Source organism: Haemorhous mexicanus, chromosome 19 (genome assembly GCF_027477595.1).
Source record: "Haemorhous mexicanus isolate bHaeMex1 chromosome 19, bHaeMex1.pri, whole genome shotgun sequence".
NCBI classification, from domain to species: Eukaryota; Metazoa; Chordata; class Aves; order Passeriformes; family Fringillidae; genus Haemorhous; species Haemorhous mexicanus.
Genome location: NC_082359.1, coordinates 5,114,123 through 5,138,196, shown reverse-complemented (window position 1 = coordinate 5,138,196; position 24,074 = coordinate 5,114,123).

Sequence of the window (24,074 nt, the reverse complement as noted above, 5' to 3'; positions counted from 1 at the left end):
TTACTTTTGAAAACAACTCATCAGATGCATCCAAAGCTCCAGTCTGACTGTGCTCAGAATTGATGCTTAAATTTGAAACAGCAAGCTAAGCAATTTGTATCTCACCTTCTGTGCCATGAAAATGATCTGCTACTGGAAGAGATACAAGGATCAGCCCCTTGAGAAACAAAAGTACTGAAAGATTTTGAGATTACAGCTGAATTAGGAGTTGAGTGTTCTTTATGAACCCCAGATGTTTTAATAAGAAAATTACTAGATCTTTTCTATCTTTTCAATTTTGTTCTTTGAATACAAAGAGGTTTCCATCTCTTTTAAGATCATCAGTATCACTGGTTCACTCTTTCTTTGCCCATTCCGAATTCCTGACTGGCTAAAGGAAACCAACTTCTTAAAAACTTTCCAGAGTCTCTTGGTGCAGCAGTTATTAAACCTTGAAATACAATTTGGAACATAAACTATGATGGGATTATTAAATCTACAAGCTTTAGCTGCAAAGAGGCAGGCTGTTGCCAAAGCTCTATGCTTTAGCTTATTAATAGTTACTAAATTGGGGTGAGAGCTGGCAGAGGGCAAGTGGAGAGTGAGCTCAAGAGAAGCACAACCCTTATGCATTCAGTATCCTTTGCTGTGTTTTATTTTCCCCATCTGGATTTCCCCTGCTGAGCAGCAAGCGGGCGCTCAGACGCGCGCGCAGTGCCAGACAGCTGAGTAGGCGCGGGGAGTCAGCCCAGTAATGTTTGGCATTGCTGGGCCTCTTTGTGCCAGTGGTTTAGTGCCAAGAGTAATTGTGATTTACACCCACTGCCCCTTTGGTGGCAAAATGGTTTTGATTAAGTGCATACCACATTTATTAAGTCTTGCACAACCCAGCACAGGGTCTTGGCTGGGACGCCGTAAAAGGCAGTGAGATTTACACATCTCACTGCAGGATTCATTTAATCTCTTGGGGATTTACTGACCTTCAATTAGAACTGTTAAGTACTGTTTACTTGGTATCTAAATCATGTTAGGCCCTGCTAGAGTTTCTTTTTTTGTTTTCATTAGTAATGTTGTGATTAAATGTGGGAAGAGAAGGAAAAGGACCTAAATACTATTTGACCAGTGAACACAAGCCCTAAAGATAAAGACTTTGAAGGTTTTAAATCAAAATACTGAACTAAACTGACCCATTTTTCCTTAATGATCTCTGATCTGAGGCCATTGATTCAACTGACAGACAAGGAGTGACTTCATGGCAGTTGTGTACATACTGAAGGACACCTTCCTCCCTTTCTTTGCCTTCAACTAATCCACTGTCTGTGGATTTAATGGAAGAATATTTTTTAACTTAAGAGAACTTCCAAACAGGTGTTGAAAGAACTCAGCTTGGCTGTGAAAAATGTATTTGCTTCATTGCCTAAAGTCACTGAAGTTGTCTGCGGTTGAGGTACTTCTCGTAGTGAACCAAATAACAGCTGTATTGGGAAGCAGGATTGCACTTACCCCTAAGTTCCTTCAATATCATCCCAATTACTTCAGAAAGTCTCTGTGATTCTAGAGAAAAGATCTTCTGTTCTTTGTCACCAAATACATAGAATTTAGAGATGGCATAGCAGATTAAAAGTGAAAATCAGGTCTGAGCCTACATTACAGACCAAAAATGTCAGTATTTTAGGTCTAGGTTACAACTGAGCAGTGTGTCATTCCAGCTGGATAACATCACAGTCAGGAAGGAAGGGAAAGGATTTTGTATTTGTGAATGGAGCTCTGGTTAATGATGAGATTTTTCTAATAAAAAAGTCTCATCTTTATAAATAGCTTTTGGTCTTCCAGTACGTGGTAGTTTTAATTATTGGCTGGAAAATGTTGGCAGATTATGAGCATCTAGGTGTGAATTCTCAGAGTTCAGAAGTGAACTAATTTGGTCTAAACTTTGGTGGGCAGGTTGATCATTTGGGATCTTCTGCACCCTGATCAGATGAACACATACAACAGCACCAAGGACCTGTTTGCTGGGATGAAAGTGGAGTTTGACAACATGAAAATTCCTTTTCCACAAGTATTCTCTAAATGTTTCTTTAGAACTTGGCTGCTTCTGAGATTTTTCCTGCCAAGAAACTGGTCGGCTGGAGTGCTTATGGAAAGCGAACCCCAAAGGAACCATGAGCCCAGGCAAAATGAGTTCATGGGCTGGAGAGCCAGAGAGAATGTTGAGCATTCACTCAGCTCTCATTAGCTCGGGCTTCTTGCTTCCTCCTGACTACTCAAATTAATAACCCAGCTCTCCATCCTTGTGCTTTCTCTGGCATTATGTCAAGAGCAGGGGAATGAGGTGTGGAGGGGTTCAAGGAAACAGTCAAATGGTACATGCCCTTTCAATTCAAGGTGTAGAAAATTCCCTTGAGACCTAAATCAAAACTTGAACTCACATCTCCTGTCACAGCAAGAACTATATAACATCTGATCTGAAGCACTTGGAGATAATTTACAGTTTTTGGTCATTGAGCAGAGCCAAATGAAAGTCCACTTGTTTTTAAAGCGCATCAGTTTACCTATGTGTGAATTTTGGATTCTCATTTACACAATCTCATCTGGGTAATGACTGTTTAGGGCACGTGCACACAGTGGCAAATAATGAATGAAAGGAAAAGGTCCTTAAAAATGTTTTCCATATTGGTGGCATTAGGCAGCCCAAGGCTGCTGTGAAATCAAAAGGCAAAGAAGGGAGGAGTAGAAAGTCTCAAAAGCCATGTTTTTCACCTTACTCTCTAGTTACAAAAAGTATGTATTTTCTTTTGTTATAACAGCACCATGTCTTCATGTTCTGTTGGCTTTCTTTGGTTGGGTAAACATGGAATTGTTCCTCTTAGAGCTCTGGTTTTACTGAACCTCCTTAAACCTGGGGCTACATTTGCAAGTGCCATTATGTAAACAAGTGGAAAATGCCAATTTATAAAGGACTGTAGTGGTGAACAGGGTGCTGTCAGGTGTATAATACTGGGAATTGTCCTCTTGGAATAAAGCGTGACTGGAAGTGAAGCATGTACAAGAGCTCAGCAGTTCCCACTACTTTGGGTGCCTCATTTACAATGTCCCAACTGAAAAATTTTACATGGTTTAGTTTGCAAGTTTTTGTTGTCCAGGAATAATAAACCCAGTGCCATGACTCATGATTTTGTTTTTAAACTGGGACCTTTAAATGCCCAACTTGCAGATCCACAGGGTCTTTCTGGAGTTTTAGATCCAGTACAGTCTTAATGCACAAATCATGATGATTTTGACTAAGCTTCAAACTGTCTCTGGATTCATAATGGGCCAGGACCAATGTCCAGGCTCATCTTGGTTTGAATACTGGAGGTGCTTGTGGCTGTCTGTTTTATTGTATTGATCCTAGGCTTGAGGAAAGGTGGATGAAGGTGGATGAAGGTGGCTACACTGTTGGTGAAGGTACCAGGCATTGCTAATACAAGTTTGGGGGTACCTGACAAAGCCACAGTGACAGTGTGGCAGTGATTTCAATGGCCGTGTTTCTTTATACACTCAAGCAAAAGGCAACGCACATGAGAGAGCCTTGTCCTGCTTTTAGAGGGTGAAAACACCCACCCCAGATGACAGCAGAGCCCCTGGTCCCCTGGTGGCTCCTTGAGATCAGCCAGGCTGTTCTACAGCCCGCAGAAAGCTGCTGCTCTTGTTGAATAGGAGGTGCTAATCTCCTTCTTCCTAAGAGACCTCTTTGTCCAGAAGTGTTGGGGTTTAATTGGCTTGTTCACACTGCAGACTCTGACTTCTAACACTTCCTCCACACCCCACCCCCAGCCTTTGGTTCACGGTGTCAGCAGGGCTGGAAGTGTTTTAATTCCTTTACAGACAGTCCTCTTCCACACCAACTGCATGACTAGATGGACTGCTGGGGTTGGCATGCTGGGAGCTGTTAATCCAAAAAGGCGATTTACTTTTTTTTTGTCTGGAAGGATTTAGTCCATTGCACTTGAACGCTTGCAGAGACTGAAGCATTTTCTCTGTCCAAACAATTAATTCTTGACTAGGGGTGGAACAAAAAAATTACCTTGTAATAATCCACTTTTTATTTCCTCAGTCTTGCTCAAATCTATTATATCCTGACTTGTCTTTACATGTAACAATTGCAATAGCACCCACTGGTCTCAGTGTGTTGTAGGTGTTTGCACAGTGCTCACTGCATGGTGCACACTAACTTTTGTGGTGCCACTGAACAATGAACACCAGTAGCAAAACTGTCAAGCTGGAAAATCAGAGGGAAATAAGAAATTAAACACCAGTGTGGGGTTAGACAAAACCTGTTAAATTTCTGATGCATTTTGCTTAAATAACATATATTCTCTCTTCCATTTTCCACTTGAGCAGCATCAATCACCTCTACAGATTGTGACAGTGTGAGCAGGTGCTGCTGGAAGGTCTTTACAGGTAGGAATGAAATGGAAGGGGGGCTTGTGAACAGACTGATATTGCGAAGAGGTAAGAGTTCAGAGAAAGAGGCTATGGAAAGTAAGATGGGAGGAGGTAGTGCCAAAGCAAAATCAGGGGATTTGTTTGGGGAGAGGAGCCTATGTAGATGTGGCAGATACAGTCATTAGGTACATACAGTCATTAAGGGCCAGAAGGAGAATTGAACAGCAGATAGCCATGAGAGCCTCTCAGAGCTGCTGAGAAAGGAACATTCACTAATTACACCAGAGGCCTTGGAAGCCTGGGAAGGTTGTTCCAACACTCTGACAGTGTGTCCATTGTGTTGTCCTCAGTCCCTGGGTATGGGAGGCACCACCCTCCCAGTCCTAGAGCTGAGAACTGGGACTGTGGAACAGCCTCTGTGAAGTCTGTGTCACTCTTAAATCATTGTTCCAAAGAAAGCACAGAGTTGGTTTTTCTTTTTGTTTTGGATACTTGAGTCATTGCCAACAAATAGAAAACTCATTCCATGGTTATCTGAAAGACTATGTCACATACAATGGCAATTAGAAATATTTCCAAAATTAAACCTCCAAAGGAGGAAGCGAATTACAATGCAAGCAACCTTTGACCCTGGAGAATCATAATGGCTTCCTGGATTTGGAGATATTATGAGCTGAAGCCAGAGAGGTACTGCTGCTGGGTCATAAGAAGTGTTAAAATTAGAACACAATGTGGTAACCTTGGGTGTGTCTTTCTGATCTGAAATCTCCTCCCACACACACCTCTGTTTAATAATGATGTGTTTTGAAAAGCTTGTGTCTGGCTGCCTTAATGTCTCGGCATTTGCTCTTCGTGCATCAGCTTTGGTGGTTATCACTCTGCCAGACTGTGGGCCACAATCCAAAAAAGTACAAAACTACTTGTTTACTCCTAAGTATGGGAACAAGGCCACAGAGTAAAGACAGCTACTATGCTGGGAGCCAAGGAAATCAGATGTTTGTGCACCTAACCTCTCCATCTCTGAAAAACCTTCTTCTCAATTTTGGTTTTGTTTATTTTTGACATTTTAATTTACTTTCTGGACCTAGACCTGCAAGCTCATTCCTTTGGGAAACAGGGATCTTGTTGCTGTATACATCCCCATCATAGGCTTATTATTCGAACAACAGCAGTATCCAGAGGGAGCTGGTCTCATTGTACCAGGCTTTGTGCAAACACATGATAAAAGACAACTCTGGCCTAAAAAGAAAAAATTACAGTCTAAACGGACAAGGCAGACAGTGGTTTTTCTTGGGGAGAGTGACAGAGAGATAAGCCGGCCTAGGAAATGTTAGGACATTTAAAATCTTTTCCTGTTCTCTCTCACAGAAGAAAGAACATTATATTTGGCTACATACACGAATCCAGATTTAAAAATAGCTGGGTTCCTTCCTGGCTGAGGGAGAAAGACTGAAATGAGTCAAATTTATTAGCCTTCTAGCAAGCTTGCATTGAATTTTTGCTTGTTGGGACTCCCCCAAGTAATTATGTTTTTACAAACAAGTTGGTTGAGGAGGAGTTTCATGGGCAAATGCCTTGATTTATGCATGGACATGCAGGAGAAAAACAAGTCCAATGTTTGTGCGAGTGAATTCCAGCAACACAAATGTTTGAGAAGTGAAGCCAAGGGGGTAGAATTGTCATTAGACTGATTTGGGAGCTGGATTTAGTTGAAGGGCAACATTTTAAAAGCACCTAAGTGACACAGAAGCCTCAGGGCAAGTCTTCAGCAGGTGGGGCTTGTTAGGGGGAATGCGGTATCCTGCTAATGTCGCCGGGCTCTGCGGGATCCCCGCACCCAGGCAGTGCCGGGTTGGGGGGGATTTAGCAGCTTAGGGACCTCTGCCCTGGGAGCCACGCTTCGGTATTGACTTTCACCATGTACCATTTTTAAAGGTGATTTAGGCGTGAGCACTGGATTTACAAATGTATTAAGGTGCCGATCTTCCACCGAAGGCAGTGAAGGCTGGAAGCTTTAAATGCCTTTTTGGAGGGTCTGAGCCTCGGGGCCAGATTTACAGAACTGTATAGATATCTGAAATGCCTGGTGATCTTTACAAAAGCACCAAATGAGTTAGACCTGTCTCCTCTTGACTTCAAAGTGATTGACTAATAGAGATAAGAAGGTTGGTCCAAGACCTGAGTCTCAAGCTGCCTGTATGGCTTTGTGAAGACGATCTTTAGGAGAGCACATCTTACCTTGAAGTCCAGCTCAGTCTCATTGAAGGTCAGAGTGTTGTGGGTATTTCTGAAAACGCTGCCTTGCCAAAATTAAGTAAACAGAAGGGGGTTGCTGCAGTGAAATTGACCAGCTTGACATCCACTGTGCTCTACATATGCTTTACTTTTGTTATGCAATAACAAAACCAAATGTGACAGAGGAAAATGGGATTCCAGCATTACCCTTTGGAGTTTGGGGTATTTAGCAGTGAGGACAAGATGTTCAACATACAAAAACAGGGAAAAGCAATACAAACATGGTGTTTGGGGTGAAAGAGAAAAGGGAGCATCAGTTAATGGAGTATGGGAAAGGAAAAATGGGTAAACATCTGGCCCAAATGGACTTCTATGCCAGAGTAGCTGAAGTAATTTGTGAAAGATACTCCTTGTTTTTGCTTATAACTGAAGGCTCTGAGGATAAGGGAGAATGTGCCTCATGCTTTTAAAGCTCTGTAAGAAGCTCCAGGTCTGTGCTACTGAGGACCTTTTTATACCATCAGATGATGGCTGGATTTACTGTGCCGCAGGGAAAGCACCAGCACGACCACTGCAAGTCATGCAAGCAGCCAAACTACTGAAGTTCTTTTCCCCATTGCTGTTGCCATCACAGTTGCAGCTGGCCCTGAAGGCTTTTCTGCTGTTCTGAAAGGATGTTAACAAGAGAATGCATTTGCTCTCCTGCCTGGCAAAAGGGGGGAAGAAAGTAAGACTTTTAACACATATTCTTGTAAAAAATCCATTCTTTGTCCTACCCCTGTGGCATGGCTATCTTAGATCTGATTGCTAGAGAACTGTTGCAACAGATCCTCACCTAGTCTGGAAAATCCTTTCTCCTGATAGGGCCACTGAGGAATTAAAACATAACAATGATCCATGATCATGTTGCACAGAATATTCCATCGTACAGGGAAGAGGTGACAAGAGCTGGCTTTAAACAGAAAGGAATGTGGGTGAGATTTAGGTTGGTCTCCTCCCCTAAGGAGTGTCTGTGAGGGGGAACACTGTGGGCAGAGAAGCCCCAAAGCTCCCTTGGCCTACAGCACGGTCAGAAGCAGGCAGGGCAGGGAGCAGGGCAGGGAGGAGGGAAGGCACGTCCCTGCTGCCCCTCTGGGGCCATGGTGATGTGACAGCCCCGTGCGGAGCCGTGACTGTCCAGTGACAGCACAGCGACCCCGGCAGCTCGGGGTGCTGCGGGCGTGTCCCGCCTGCTCGGGGGCTGAGAGCAGAGCGGCCGAGGCAGCTGCCTCCAGTGGCTTCCCTACACATCCTGCTCTTTTCCATGCCAGCCAGATTGTCTGAGTGAAAGAGAGCACAGCAGACAGGGGCTGAGTGGCAGCTGCCAGTCATGTTGGCTGCAGGGTCTTCAGAGGGAAGGAAAACAACTCCTTTGTGTCCGTGTGTGTCCCCTTTTCATATCCCCACCTAGGGCTTGCTCCTCATGCCAGCAGCCACTGTGTACATTCTTTTCCTTTCAAGTCCCTTCTCAACACAGACCTGTTTTGCTCCTGTTTCCCACTTCGGCTGCTTGCTGCAATGTCTATAGTATTATTTCTCAGTTAAGCCTTGAAATACTCCTTGCAAGTGCTCACAGGCTCATTTCCACACAATAAGGGCAGTTAGCAATTTCTTCCCATCCCCATCTGCTACCTGCCTGCTCTGAGAGACTCAATGAATAACAAGAGACTGGCAGAACTCTCATCTGTTGGATGCTTCTGACAATTTGTATTAAAGAAAGCTGAGAGCATATCAAATAAATATATTATATCGACACAGGCAGCCTTCAGGATTTGCTTCTATTTTCTGCAGTACTCCTTGATGTCATGCCTTGAAGACGTCTTACCTCCAGTAGCAGCAGCTGCCAGCAGGATTGTGGTTTTGGGTCAAGAGAGCCTCAGCTCCTGTGAGAGAATGAGCAGTGCTGAAGAAAGAAGGAAAGTGGCAGAGAAAGATCCCCCTTGGCTACTGGGTAACAGATATTGGCTTGGACTTGGGAAACAGCGGAGAGGAACCAGGCTAAATTTAAACAGATAAAGAGGCAGATAAAAGGAAACCAAGCAAAGCGTTAAGGTTTCTGAAGCTAAAAACTGGGCCAGTCTGCAGCAACCCAAAGCATTTCCTCATCATTTCCAAGCAGGCTGGATAAAGAACCAGAGAAAATGCACTCTGGGCTACCCTTATGGGCTATGCTGGCCAGTGCAAGCCAGAGAGATGTGAGGAAGCTTTAGGCAGATTCTTGTGTAGTCTAGAGGGTGCATGAACTTGGTAGCTTGAAGCACTCATTTGTGACAGTAAGCAGAGGATTGAATTGGTAAACCTGTCAATCTCAGCTCTTAAGCCTGGCTGAGCTTGTCTTTTGAGATGCAAAAGCCAGTTAATGGTGTGATGGGAAGGCCTGGGAAGGGGCACAAGGAGAGAGAGGTACATGCTGAGGTGAGTGCTGCCTCAGGACGGATGAAAGGGGACAACACTGAAATACCACAAATACCATGGGTTGGAATTCTTCAGCTCAGATTGGGTGTCTGGTACCTTTGAAAATCACCCCATCAAGGTGGAGCCTCTGTAAATAGCACCACTTGATGTCTTAGGCTAATTCTGCAAATGTTGAGCCTGGAAGGATGAGGCAACAACTTCTGATAAGCCTGACTCCTTGGAGGTCTTGTCAGCTCACTCAGAGACTTGCAGGATTGGCACATCAGGAGGTTTGTGTCTTCTGCAGCTGCCAACAACAAGGGATCATGTGGGCTCCCTTCCATCCCTGTTAGTTCATTCATGGAGGACATTGCAGAGCTCAGTCTGTGACCTCACCTGGACACTGTGAAACAAGATGGGGAATGTTTTTGCTTGAAGGCTCTGGAAGGCACTGTAAGAAGCATCCTGATTCTCCTCAATCAGAAGGTGCTTCAGGCCCCTTTCTCCTTCCTTGAAAAGCCAGCTCCTGCTCTCCTGGTTTCTGATGGAAGCCAAGTAAAAACAGGAACAAGGTCCTGTCTGGTAAGCCCAGACCTCAGGCTCTATCTGATCCTGATCCTTGCTGGCCAGAAGTGAAGATAATTATCTGACATTTGCAATTCAAAAGTTGTATCATCCCATAGCTCTCTCCTTTTGGCCTCTGAGGTGGTAACAGAGACAGGTATTGCCTTTCCCTCAAGCAACTGGCCCTGGGCTCTGACTGCTTGTGTTGGTTGTGGACCTGCCCTGCATCAGGCCCTGCTGACCTCAGGGCTGGGATGCAAAAATGTGCTCCTGCTCTTCTAACTGTCCTGATTGCAATTCAAATAGCACACTGCTGGTTGGGATGGAGTAAAACATAGGGAACTATTCCTTAAGAACATTAAATATTGGATTTTCCTGATGTGCCATATTAGCTGCCTCATTTTTTGTGAATACAGCAGAAGGGATAGATATGTTCTGATTCATTGTCCTGTGTGGATCACAGGAGGTATCTGAGAGCTTTCTGCACATTTATGTTTCACCAAAGTATTTATAAAGAAGGGTGTTTATTGCCTCAGATTTTGAGGTTTATCTTTCCAGATGTGGCAGACAGGCTTATTCAGAGGCAGATTCACAGTTGCTGGGGCCAGCTTCATCTTTTGGGGGAGCAGAAGCTGTCTTTATGGACAAGAGATGTACTTTCTTGATTAAAACTCTGCTGTGTTCAAGGGAGTGATCTGTTGTGGTCAAAGAGAAATGAAAACACTTAAATTGGTGAAAGTTGAGCTTTTTTAAAGTCTTAATGATTATAGACCTCACAATAATAAGACAATATAGACAGAACTGCACTTGCTCTGTGCCCTAGATTTGTGCCTGAGTTATCCAGATTATTTGTGTGGTATCTGATATCATCACAACATTAAATATCTTTTTTCCTCTGGATTCTGAGTTGTGTCCTATCAGGTGGATAGATACAGTGATTTTTGTGGATTTTTTGGTGGGTTTTTTTTTGTTTGTTTGGTTGGGTGGTTTTCTTTGCTTTTAGTTGCTCTTGTTTTTCATGTTTCTTCTAAGGTGTTAAAAAAATCCAAAAAAGTAACAAACCCATATACTTGAATGGATTAGGCAAGTAAGAGCCCTAAATAGGGATAGAAGAGAAAATTCATAAATGTAGTTTTACAGGTTGAATCTTTGCCTTTTGGATCTTAGTTTCTACTGCTCAGGGTGTTACAAAGAAGAGCAAAGAAATTTTTGTCTGACTAAAGCAATAGAAATATCTTGCATGGCTCTTACGTGCTTCTTTTTTGTGTTAGTTCTAAGGCTGGATTTTTCTCAGATGCAACTTTCTTTAAAACTGTGGGGAAAGGGAAAGTTGTTCTCCTACTGCCTCTGCTGCTCCATCCCTTTCCCTCCTTCCCCCGCCTTTCCTCTTGGATTGCTTGCCTTTCATGTCTTTGTTTGACATCTAGGAAAGAATCATGAGGTGCTGAATATTATTAACTTCTAAACACCTAAGAAATCAGTAGGAAATCGCAAACATTTTGGCCCCCTGACAGTCTCCGTAAATGACCTGTCCGAAATCCCTCCCCTTCTGAGATGAAAAGAGGGAGCCAGGCAGAACGAAGGAGAGAATGGGGAGAGCCAGGGAGTGAGAGGGATACACAAAATAAATGAGAAATATGATTAAGTTATTTCCTTGGCTGGGTCTACAGCTGGTTCTGGGTATTTAATAAACAGGTTGACACTCCAGGTTCCCCTCATTAGGTGATCACTAAGGTCTGGGCTGTCATAAATCAAAGAGCCAGGTTATCAAGGCCTGTGATCTTTAACTGTACAGGGGCGCCCAAGTGTCTGCCCCGGCGAGAGCTCAGCAGTGCAAGCTGTAAGGAATTAGCTGCTGCGGCACTTCAGACCGTGCACAGGCACCAGCCCTGGCCCGGGATGGCTGTGGGCTCACACAGCTGCTGTATCCCTACTCAGCTGGTGCAGGAGCCAAAGGCACTGAGCTGCAAACCTGCCCGAGCCTGCCTCTGTGTCAGGACAGGGAGAGGAGCCATCTCAGTTATGTGCTCCTGAAAGGGACAGGGACAAGCAGTTCTCTTCATTTCCTTCAGGGTAGAGACACGGAACAGCCCAGTCTGCTGCTGTGTCATTCCAGCACCAGGCTGGCACCACGGAACCTATATGTGAGTTATGCAACTGAGGAGGAATTGCTGCTCTGCAAGGCACACTGTGGTACCACCACTGCTGGGTCCTGCACTGCCCTTTCTAGAGGCAGATAGGGCCTGCACTGCTCTTTTTACAGTGCAGGTGAGGCAGAAACTTGATGAAAGTTGAGCTGCCTGAAGCTGTAGTCTGAGGTCTCATAAGAAACCTGGCACATGAATAAGTTCTGTGAAGTCTTGAGTACAGCAGAGCATCAAATCACAAGTTTGGGTAGTAAATAATACAAGTAAGAGCCAAGTGGACTTCCGGTGGGGGGGATTGTGGTCAATTTCAGCCCCACTTTTGTGAGAATATGAGATCATTTTTAGATGCTGGGAGTGTTCTCCAGTTCCTGGTTTTCCCCAGTGTTGAACAGCCATTATTGCCCACAAAGCCAAGAAAGCCTTGGGAGAAGTTTCTAGGCTGATTCTGCAGGACAAGAAGCTTGGTCACACAAACACCAATTGGTGAGAGAACTGAACCTTGTGTAGCTCTTGTAGCTGCAGTGTGTGTTAGAAACTGTAAAAAGCAATGGGGGGAAAAGGAAATAAGAGGGCTTCCCAGAGGAGATGTGTAACCCTGTACCTTAACCAGTGGGTGGAAAGTGCTGCAAGCCACCTTGGTAGAACTTTTGAAAGAGCAGGAATGGGGACTGCGGACAGAGCAAAGCTGAAAATTGCATTTTACTCCTGGCACCCAATGGGACAAGTGACATTTCCACATGCATCTGGAGGGAGTTTGAGGCCCAGCTCTGTGTTAGAGGGTGGGAATCAGCACGGTTCCAGAGGGAGGCAGTGCCTGTGAACTGCAGCAGTGTTTTGCTGCAGGTGTTGTGGCTCTGCTGTTTGCACCTCCCTCAGCCATTGTCCATGAAGCAAAAGAGACACTGTCAGTGTATCTTGGCTGCTCTTGAGGGCTGGGGACATTTTCAGTGGGATGCATGTGAGGAATCACATCAGTGGGGCAGGGAAAAAGTGCTGAGTTAGGCTTGTTTTCCAAGTGATCTCCTAAGCTGGGCCTCAGCTACTGCCTCCTGCCTTGGACAAGGGGATGATTTTCTGTGGAAGAAAGACTGGGGGGAGATGAGATGGCATAGAGAAGACTGCTGTTTTCAGGAACTGAAGGCCCCTAAAGCCTCATCCTAGCAAACATGGATTTACTGAAGCAGCTGTACACCTTGTCACATCTTGTGTGAAGGCCCACATCTACCTGTCTACTAGATATTCAGCTGATAGGATAAGTGATGTCCCTACAGTTAAGCCACAGCTGAAATTCCTTGAGGGGCTCAGAAGGCACAGTTCCATCTCTGCTGCAGTCACTCCAGGGCATTCCATGACTATTTATAATGGTCTCTGTGGGTTTACTACTTTACAGATTGTAATGCAACTCCCTGCCATGGGGGAGAAAAATGCAACACTAAAGCATGACATGCTGCCCTTTGGCCATCAAACCTTGTGGTTCGTGTCAGGCTGTGAGGTGGAAGCGTCTGGTTCACAACAGTGATTTCAGGGTGTTTTCCATCCTCCTTCTCCTCCCATTTTCTGCAGCTGTACTATATTCTAGCCACTAATCTGTCCTTAAACACAGAAGCATCTCTGTTGTGAAAAATCAACTAAAGCTGTGCTTGTAAAGACTAAGAAAATGAAAGAATGTATTAATCCATACGCCCTTGTTTTTAACTCCTCCTCTGATTTCAGTCAATAATATACAGATTTTGGCAGAAGTCAGAGACAGATCTTCACATTTTGACAACAGAATCAAGGGCCTGAATTTTCAGAAGATCTCAGCACATGATGTATAGTCAGTGTATTTTGTTCTTTTGAAAACCAGTGTTATGCTTCCTTATAACCACATAGGACTTACCTGTACAGCTAAAGGCTCACATTGCAACTTTTAAAAGTGCTTACTTGGTTTAGGATTAGGCAAATTTACAAATGGCAGGTTGATAATTTAATACCTTCTTAAGAAAGCTGATAGGAGTAAGATGCTGAAATACCCTCTCTGCCTCCAAAAATCATTCAATAGCCTTGTATCATTTGAGTGATATTGAAAATCCCATTCTGAATGCTAGTCTTTGCTCAGCTCTTTTTTTGCAGTTGGACATAACTCTCATTGACTGTAGTGGTAGCTTTTCTTGAATAGCCAATTTTTTAAACCTCTTCTCCAGTAATAAACCATGAAAAAGTGTATTGAAACCAAAAACCTGTCTGAAAGGCACATATGTTGCATCTAATGTAGGTATACCATGGATTTGGTTCTGTATATTCCACATTCTTGTACACACAGTCTATATTATTAATCACTGGATTGTGTGTCAAGACTTGAGGTTCTTGAATTTCAACCTAAGGATATGAGTTACCAACCCAACCAAGCAAGTGAAAATCTTCTAAGTTATTGCAGGAAATCGCCATCACTACCAATTTGTAAGGAGTTTCCTGTGCTCTTGTTAACCAGTTCCTTTCTGTACCATATATTTATGCAAAACAAAATCTGTCTGTGCAATGTTTGGTGTCCTATCAAAGTCATGACTGTCAAAGCATGACTGTGGAGCATATCTGTGTTCCATCCCCTTGGAGAAGATCTTCAGATATTAGGGAATCTACTTTGCTCAGTAGATTCAACCTGTCCTATTTTAATACCTAGGGAAATAGGAGGAGTTTGGATTTGAGTGGAACTGTATGCTAAAAGAATCCAAAGCTAAATAGTTAGGAATTTATTTGGAGTGGTGGTGTTTTCCACTTAGTAAACCACTGAAACATTCTGGGAAAACAGCATCTCAAAATCCCCCCATTTTTTTCTAGGCTGTTACTAACACAGATGCTGATGCAACCCTTTCAGTTTGTTTATTTTTCCATGACTTTAAGTGCAATAACTTTCTTTTTTTCTGATGCAGGCATTTACTTTGGAGAGCAATTCTGCACACCCTCATTATCCTGCCGGGCCCTGTGGAAGAAGGATAATGTGAGACACTCTGAGCAGGTGGGAACACTTTTGTGAAGGGAAGGTTGAATGACAATGTTCAGACAGGTGTGACTGAATGTCTGGAGAGACATGAGCCTCCCTGGGCCCAGCCAGCCTGTTTGCTGCTGCTGTTCCTCACTTCCACTTTCCAGGATGCACAGGTGAGCTCAGGGGCCGTAAACTACGTTTTGAAAGTTGCTGAGTTCTTCCAACTAAATGTATACAGGAATGGGGTAAAACCCCAAATCTGCTGATGTCCTTTGCTCTATGTATCACTTATCTGTAGGCTCAGATAAGTTGAATGCAACAGCTACTCATATCACTAAAATCCCCTCCAAAAGTCATTTTTTGGCATTACATGACTGCTTCTTTTAATTAGAAAAGCACAGAACACCCCAGCCAACTAATTATTTTGCATTGCATACTGAGTATTCTAATAGAGAAAAAAAATTGCCGTCTGATGTCCTGGGTGTTGTCCCAGACTGGTTCAGCTTTCTGTTATGTAGGTGTGGGTTGGGGATTGATGTACTGCTCTTTTCACTCGCAGAGTAACAAACTCCTGGGTTGAAATCAACTGTCTGGTGTCCAATATCACATCATTTTAATGGAGAAGAGGAGGTGGGTTTACCTCAGGCCTAGCAACAGCTGACCTATTTCACAGGAAGGACTGAAATATTTGGAGTATGTGTTTTGGCTGAGCTAGAAAGCAGGCCAGTCTACAGAAGGAGATCTGTAACTCTATAAAGAGCAAAACCAGTGGAAGAAAAGAAATTGTAGGGCTACAGAAGGCCTGGCTACTGATCTAGTTCCCCTACTTTTGCCCCTCATAGCTATGACTGCTTTTGTTTCTCAGCTTTGTCCTTCTAACTCTGTCAGTGTCCCACTCACAATAATTGTAAGAAGCACTGGATTTAGTTGAATGGCTTTGCAGTGGCCTGTGTTGGATGTTTTGAGGCACAATTTAATCCTTTGTTTCTGTAAGGTACTAACTAGCTGTTTCCAGATCCTCTGGTGCCACTGGAGAGTGATTTCTTGGAAACTTTTCTGCTGAAAGACAGAGCTCATGAGATATAATTAACACCAGGCTAAGTGCTACTTAAGCACCTGGTGTTGTTTATATTCTGAGTTATGCAGACTCTACTGTTAATTTTGTCACGAGTAAGCACATGTCATTGTCATGCTAGACTTCAGATGACTTTATCCTTATTATCTTAGAACTTTACTGTTCTGCCTGTCTTAGTTAAGGTCTGAACTGAGGAAGTTTTCATTTCAGCTATAGCTGTTACTATTATTGCAGTTTTAAAATCATACAGAGGTTGCTGAATGCTAATTAACAGGAGTTTGAAGCTAAATATAAGCACTGAGGAATATGGGGATGTTTCTGTCATTTGACATATGCACCAGACTGGATTAAGCTTTCTAGAGTTTTCCTCCTTGTTAGAGATGTCTTAGATGTGGTGTCAGAAAAAATTGTTAAAAAATTCTGCAGTTTGTCTTATGCTGAACAGTGGCATGAAGGAACAAAGTGGAAAACGGGCATTGAGGATTAGGATACTGTGGATATTAAATAACTTAGAAGTATTTTATACACCTTCTGGTGGTTTACACTGAGGCTTTTCTATTTGTTCAGGTTCTACTTGTAGAGAAAGAGAGCAAACGGGAAAGAAATTAAGAACAAACCAGAAATGTATTTTAACATATTTAACTTGTTACTTGTATCTTGATGTCCTCACTGAAAAGGAAATAGGGGGAACCTTGGAAACCCAAGTGTTTTTGGCCGTAGTTAAGTTAGGAGCACCCTGGTGAATTATTTTTCCCTTCTCCAATCAGGACTGTGGCCTGAACTGTAGATCAAAGAAGAGCAGCACTTTGCTTAATCTGGCATAGAAATCTACTTTACCCCAAAGAGACAAGAAGAAAAAGAAATTGAGGCCCAGGCTCCATGGCAACTGTGAGTTTGGTTGTTCAAATGGTTGGTCAGTTAAAAAAAAACAACTAGGAAAGATGTATTGCTACTGAGTTGGAAAGGACATTGCATCCCAAGCCAGGGTTCTTTGCTGCTGTTCCAAGGGACGTTCATAGCAGCGTATGGAACAGGCTTCTCTCTTGTTTTCCTCATGCTATTGCAAAGAATAAAACGTGGCCAGCTGATAAATCTTCAGTCTGCTTCAGAAAATGTGTGCTGAAGATGCAAGCAGTGATTTTCTTATTTGAATCTGTTCTGCATCACATGCTGACTTTATGGCTATTGAGCCAGGGAAATGTGACATGGCAGGTCCCCATTTGTTGTGGGTATGACCACATAGCAGACAGTGCCTGCTGGTGACAGAGCTCTAATGCTGTGTTTGGAGCAGAGGCTGCACTGTGACCCTGCATGGTGCTGTCAGGTCCTGTGCTGTCACATGCAAACCTCCCATCTGCTTTGATGGGGGACTTGAAAGCCAGTCCAGGATTCCTGGGTTGCTATTCCTGGTGAATCTCCTCAGTCCACACCTTGCTTATCAGACCAAAGTCTTGACTGCCTGCTGCTGAGTGATCTGGGCTGATCAGTGTTTTGGTGCAGGCCAGTCCAGGCGGGGAGCTCAGGGTGACCCAAATGTGGCTTCTATGAGGTCTAGAATTTTTGTAGTTCTCTCCCCAGAGCCTGTTGTTACAGAAGGAGGCCTGCTGCTATTCCCAGTTCCTGGCTCTATGGGCATGTGGTGATCCAAGCCCTGTGTATAGAATCTGTTCCACAGCTTGGATAATTTATGATGTTTCCTTTTCTCTCTGGGGAAAGAGGATTTAGCACACAGCCCCCCAGTTGGGCTGTACTGACAGAAGTGTTATTTAACCTGCTTTGTCTTTGTTCTGGACTGTGTCTTTCTCTTGATAGGAAAAATTACCTTGCGTCACCATTAATCTTTTAGTGAATGTGGAAGTAAAGAAGGCATTGATGACTTTCTTACTTTTTCTCTTTCTTCCTTTTATGTGTGGTGCATGTAATTTGTTTCACAGTTCCGTCCCAATTTTTTTTCTCTTCCTCATATGCTCTTCCTTGATAACCATTACTTGTGTGTTGCTATTTCCATGTTGGTGTTCAATTTTTTTGAGTTAGTTAAGATCAGAGGCATTCAATTTCCCTTCTGTCAGTTTGCCTCTGTACTCTTGCTGTAGTCTGTCCAGAAAATTCCAGCTTTACTCTACCCTGCTTCCCATGGGAAGTCTTTCCAAGAAGCCAATCTCCCAGCTTGCTGGCATCTCCTGTTTTGCAGTCCAGTGTTTGATATTACCTTTCCTTTGACAGCAAAACATTTGAAGTCATAATTTTTTTTTATCCAAGTTATCTTCTAGTTGCAGTGTTCAGCCAGTCCATTCCTGCTGAAGAGGAAGGTGTTCAAGGCAGCTGATGACTTGGTTCATCTCCTCCACCTTGTGAAATAAATGTGTTCCTGACACACTGGCAGAGTGGAGTGAGCAGTCTTTGACTGGCAGTGTTGTTGCCTTTCCAGAGGCTTCCTGGCCCATTTTTCATGAGCTCTGGGCAACTCCTATTATTGCTGTGTGGAAGTTTCTAACCACACTGGATGCCTTTTCCTCCCTCTGACATGACATAATATAGCATTTCAAATTCCCAGATAAATCAAAACTTTTGCTGGTGGGAACTGCATTTACAAAAGACAAAAGTATATTTGATCTGCCAACTGCTGTTTGTATTCATCCATGTTTGTGATCCCTGTCGTTTGGTGTTAGGGAACAAACTTGACGTATGTGGATTTTGATTCGCGTAAAACCACAGGGAATGTGGTGTTTGATCTGAACATCTTAGAGAACAAGGAGGATTTGGTATGTGAACAAAACTCTTCACTATTCTCTTGGGTAAAGGGCTTTGCACATCTACTCAGAGGGCAGAAACAACAGCATATGACTTAGGTGCCCAATTACACCCTGTGTGTCACCAGGGAGCTGAACGAGCAGCTCACAAATGCTCCATAGTCTGAAAACAGGCAGCTGAAAGCTCCAGCAAAAGGCACAATGCATTCAGGGCAATTGTGTGCTTTAATGCTTTGGAAAAGAAAAAAGGGATAAATTTGCAGCCATCCCTAAGGAATTATCTGTGAGCTTTATCTACAAATAATATTTTAATCAGCTTATTTGACTACCTATGGTCACAAAGCTGTAATTGATTAAAAATGATCCTTTTTGTAACAAAATAAGGCTGCAGAATAAAAATGAGATTCTAAGGTGATTCTAATGTGTCCTGCTCTGGCAATGTGATAAGAAACACTTCTGTAGAAAACGAAAGAATCTCACAGCAAAAGGTTTGGGGACTGTTACAGAGAAGTCTTTTCAGACTTTAGGGCAGTTTAGACTGAATTTGGACTTTTTTTTCTTTCTTTTTTTTTTCCTTTTTCTCCTTTTTTTTTTTTCCTTTTTTTTTTTTTTCCCAGTGTATTCATGTTTCCTTGGTATCTGAATGGGGAGAGGAACTTCTTTTAAAGGCCACATGGCTCCCTTCCAATTCTGATAGATAAAGTCAACCTGCTTGGCCCCACCAACAGGAAATAGGATGCTGCCCCTTTAAGCGGACTGTAAGGAGTATGGAATTACGGCTAACTTGGTTTGGAGCCTTTGTGTAAGGCTTTCAGGAAGAGATAAACCATTAATCATGCACAATTACTCTGACCTTGCATGAACTAAAGCCTCTCTGAACACATAAGATTACGGTCTCTGGAGACCTTGAGACACTGACACGATCAGCTCATCCGAGGGCATGGAAACGGCTGCACAAAATGGCTGAAAGCTTGGCCTTCCTTTCCTTCCCTTAAACCCAAGTCTGTCTTTCCACCCAGCACAGGGATTTATACACCTGCTTGCTGTGCAAACTGCGCCAGGCTTTGAGTTCACAAGTGGAAATGATGGCAGTGCTGAAGAGAATAAATTACATATGAGTTTTGAGGAGATGTTTTTTAATACTTACTGAGTTGGATGAGGATCCTCTTTTTCTCTGGGGTTAGCACAGCTTGTAGTACAAATGTTATGGTCAGTGTTCTTAGGTAACTCTGCAATGTAATTCACTTTTGTTGCTGTTATTCCTTTCCTGGTGCCAGCCTTTCATGTTCTAATTAGACTTTAGATCATGATTTTCAGGGTCAGTTACATTCCCTCTGTTAGTTTTGTTTAGGATTTCGTTGACTTCTTAAACTCCTTAAGCAACCATGTCTCACACACCTACTATGATATACTTTCCTCTGTCTCTTCTTTTTCCAACCTCTGGAACTAGCAGCAATATGTAAAATAATAATAATGATGATAAATAAACAATTAAGCATTTACTCATTAAGTAATTATTGATTTTAACTTGTCGTTTTTCAGAATTAGGGTGAGTTAAAAATGCACATGAACAGTTACAGAAGCTCAGCTGACTGACTCAGTGAAATGCAATTCCTTGTTTGTTTGATCCTTTATCCTGTGTTTGATCCCTACAGCTTCATTCACTTATCACGTTTTTACTGCTATAAATATTTTACTGACATATGTGACCATTTGATGTTATTTACTGCAGTGTGACACCTATTTTGAACTAATTTTACATAGATATAACTATCTTTCCTCTGTCCATTGAAGCAGAAAATTTCTGATTTTTCAGAGATGTAGTTCTAAGAAGCTGGAGATAGCTTATCCTCATTAAAGGACTGGACAGGGGATTCCAAACTGGAATATGAGTCCAGTTCTGACCAGCGCCTCTGTGTTGCTGCATAGGAAGATGGGTAAGTCCAAAAGGAATAAATATGATCTTCACAGAGTGAATGATGCAGAGAATGTGTATTAGGAACTTCTTCCTGAAAAGGGGTTTTGAAGGTAGAATCATAGCATTGAAGAATGTCCCGAGCTGGAAGGCACCCACAAGGATCACTGAAATCCAAAAGCTAAGCATGATTAAAATACCACCAGGACAAGGACAGCGAAGGAATTGCTTTACCAGGTAAGATCTCTGGCAGTAATTTCAGACTTGTTGCTTCAGGACATCAGTTGCTCTCTAACTCTGAGGATAAATGAGAAGAAATTCCTTTATACAGAAGGTTTCTCCAGATTGTTTGCTGCAAACCTTCTGCACAATGTCCCTGACTGTTTTCATAGACCTGTTTCATGGGTTTGGTAACAGCTGATTCTGGTTTGTATCAGAAGGGTATTAAAATGCTCCCCGTGCCTTTAGGCATTGAGGATGAGAGCCTGGTTTGAGGGAGCTGTTCAGTCCTTGCTGGAGAAGACACACTGTGCTGCTCTTCTTCATGGATATTTTATTTTTTCCTTCTTTTACATTTTCCACTAATGTATTATAAACATGCAGCCAATGGTTAAAGGGGTGTTGGTTCTAAGAAGTAGTCAGCAGAATGTAAACTTACTGAAAACAGAACAAAACCAAAACATTGTGGTGCTAAGGGACAGTTTTGTCCTGATTGTGGCGTTGTAGGGCCACAAGTGCCCGGGGCATTTTTGGGCAGCTTGGGCCCACATCCATTTTTCAGAGAAGCCTGGATCCCAACCCTGCTCCTCTCTTAGGAAAGGGGCTGTGGAAGGAATGGGTATTAGCTGTGAGAGGGAAAAGGCAGGAGCTTGCTGTTATGAGGACAGTCTGCGCTGCAGAAGCCAAAATCAAACAAAGGTAGATTTTAATCTGATGTAGCCCAGCTGAAGTCAGTGTCAGAGTTACACTAAAATCAGGCTTGAAGGGAGCAGTATCAGGCCCACAAAGGTTTCCTGCATTGTTTTTAGCCCTGTTGCACCTTGTTGTGACCAAAGATATGGAAAAAATCCATTGTAAGAGGTTTTAAAGTGGAATAATTATTTATTTAAAGGGAAAAGGACAACCCACTGCTTTTTGGGTTCAGTCCAGGTGTGCATTCTGTATCTACACTGCAATGCTGTCAGTACAGCTGTGTAGCTCTTCCTGAGGCAGCTGTTAACAAGCTGGCCTTGATACTTCTGTCTGTGCTGTCAGAACCATAATAGACTCCATGTGTGCCTTCTCCAAAAATATTATTAACTCTGCTTCTCAGTATACTCCTTGGAGTACTGATGCTCACTACCTTAAAACTACCTCAGCCATGTCTATTCAACCTGCTCATGCTTTGGACTAAGAGGGTGAACATTTTCTTTAGTTTCAGATTTGGTTTTAAAAAGTCTAAAACCTGATTGAATGGCTTCTGCAAGTAAACCTGTCTTGGTTTTACCATTCTCCATTTGGAATCTGAAAGGCTTTCTTTGTTTGGCTCTGAGAGATAAAAATGGGGAGAGAGACAAGCAGCAGAGATCTGTGTAGATTATTCTCTGCTGCTGCAGTCCAGGTGACTCAGTTAAAGCTGAGGGCTGTTCCATCCTAATAGGGGAGAGAGAACTCCAGGGGTTAAAGGCAAGAGCATCCCTTTTATAATTAGGACAGATCAGAAGTGGAGCAAAATGTTCTTGCAGCTGAATCAGCTGCCTTCTAACCAGGCTGGAGTCTGGAGCTGGGGCCTGATGGACACTTGTACAGAATGCAATTTTATCTGTAATGGCTGAGGAGGACTCCTCAAAGTCTGCGGCAAATGGCAATTATTGTCCCTTTTTGTCACATCCTCCCCCAACCAAAACAAAAAAAGAGGAAAATTAATGAAAATAACAACAGGGAAGGATCCTAACTAGCATGCCCTGCCTCCCCCTTTCTCTTTAAAAATCCTCTGCAATATAGTGACTGAAATGAGCTGCCCAGTATAATAAAATCTCTGGAGCGCCAATGTGAAACAAGAATTCCTTCCCCCCACACAGGCACACACACCCCTGCTCCCTAATGAGCAGGGAGACGCCAGCTCGGGGGCTGCAGCCAGTGTTAAATTAGCAGAGAAGGCCATCGAAGTGGGCTGACTCCAGCGTAAACTGCCTTAAGTGTCTGTTTATTAAATCACACCAGCGCTTAGAGTCTGCCCTGCTGCCACATCAGAGCTGTCTGCACACAGACAAACCCTGGCCAGTCCCGGGGGAACCTGGGCCAACTGGATACTGGTGGTAATAAAGGCAGGGGAGGAGGGAGCAGCCCTCACCAACAGCCCCTCGTTAGGCTCCATCATGGGTTATTCTTCTAGAGCAGAAAATCCATTATTTAGGGTCACTGTTTTCATTTTTATCAGTGGGGAAACCATAAAGTTGTGTTCCTCTTTCCTTGTTAGGAAGCAGGAGTCAAGGCAGGCATTTTCTTCCTAAACTGCTGTGCCTGAGCCTTGGAGAGTGGCTTTCCTGTGTCAGTCCTTACAGGGAAGAGTGGCCTTCACTTTCAAGTCAATCCTTCAGTTACAGTGGGAGAAGGTTGTTAATTCCCAATGATTTTCTCAAAGTTCCCTAGTGTCAATTTGTCTGAGCCTTTGGAAATAAAAAATTCTGGTCAAACCTTAAGTTTTCATATTAAAGGAGGGAAAAGTCAAAATACTTCTGCGTATTTGCACAGTGGGAGGTACAGTGAGGGTTTGATTCCAGATGGGATTTCTACACTTGCCTGCTAAAAAGTAATATTACATATCCTGCAGTTAAGGCAGACAGGACAGAGACAGCTAAGCTGGAAACCTTCTTTTGTAAGTCAGAAGACACCACTTCTATTGCTGCTCGTTCTGAAACAAGAGGCCTACTACATTCCCTTCTTTCCCAAGGACTAGTTTTTAAACACGTTGAAGCCAGGGATTCTGGTTTATGATTCTGCTGCTTACATTACCAATGGGCCTGTCTTGGTCTCTGCTCTGCATTTCCAAGGTAAGTATTCTTTTCTGCATAAATCCCCAGAAAGAAATAGTGGGGAGAAGTGGATAACCCTCTCATCCCATATGGAGGCATAGAGTGGAGTTTTGGAAAGGTGTCTGATTTAGTTTGTTTTCATGAATTGCATGGGCTTGCTGAACATCTCCTAATTTTGCCATCCTACCACTTAGGATTGATCTTTCTCTGCAGTGAGATTTTTAAGCTTCAAACAAGTTTCATCCATGTGTTGTCAGGTCAGGATGTTGAATGTACAACATTTAACTAATTTGGATATACTTCCATATTTGTGTTCCCTACTCAGCCTGCTGGTTTATGTCTTCCATGAGGAAATTTTGCTGCTCATAGGCTTCCAGAGGCTCCACTGCAGCCCAGATGCCACTTTCTGTGAAAGCAGGTTTGGAGTCATGGTCAAGCATCCTTTTGTGAGGTGGCCTGTTGACATTGGAGACGAGCAGCAGTTGTTGAGCCAATTTGTATGAGGAAGGAGACATGTAAAGTTTAATATGAAGTGGTTGGTTTAGCTGGCAGAAAGGGAGAGGTGGGCT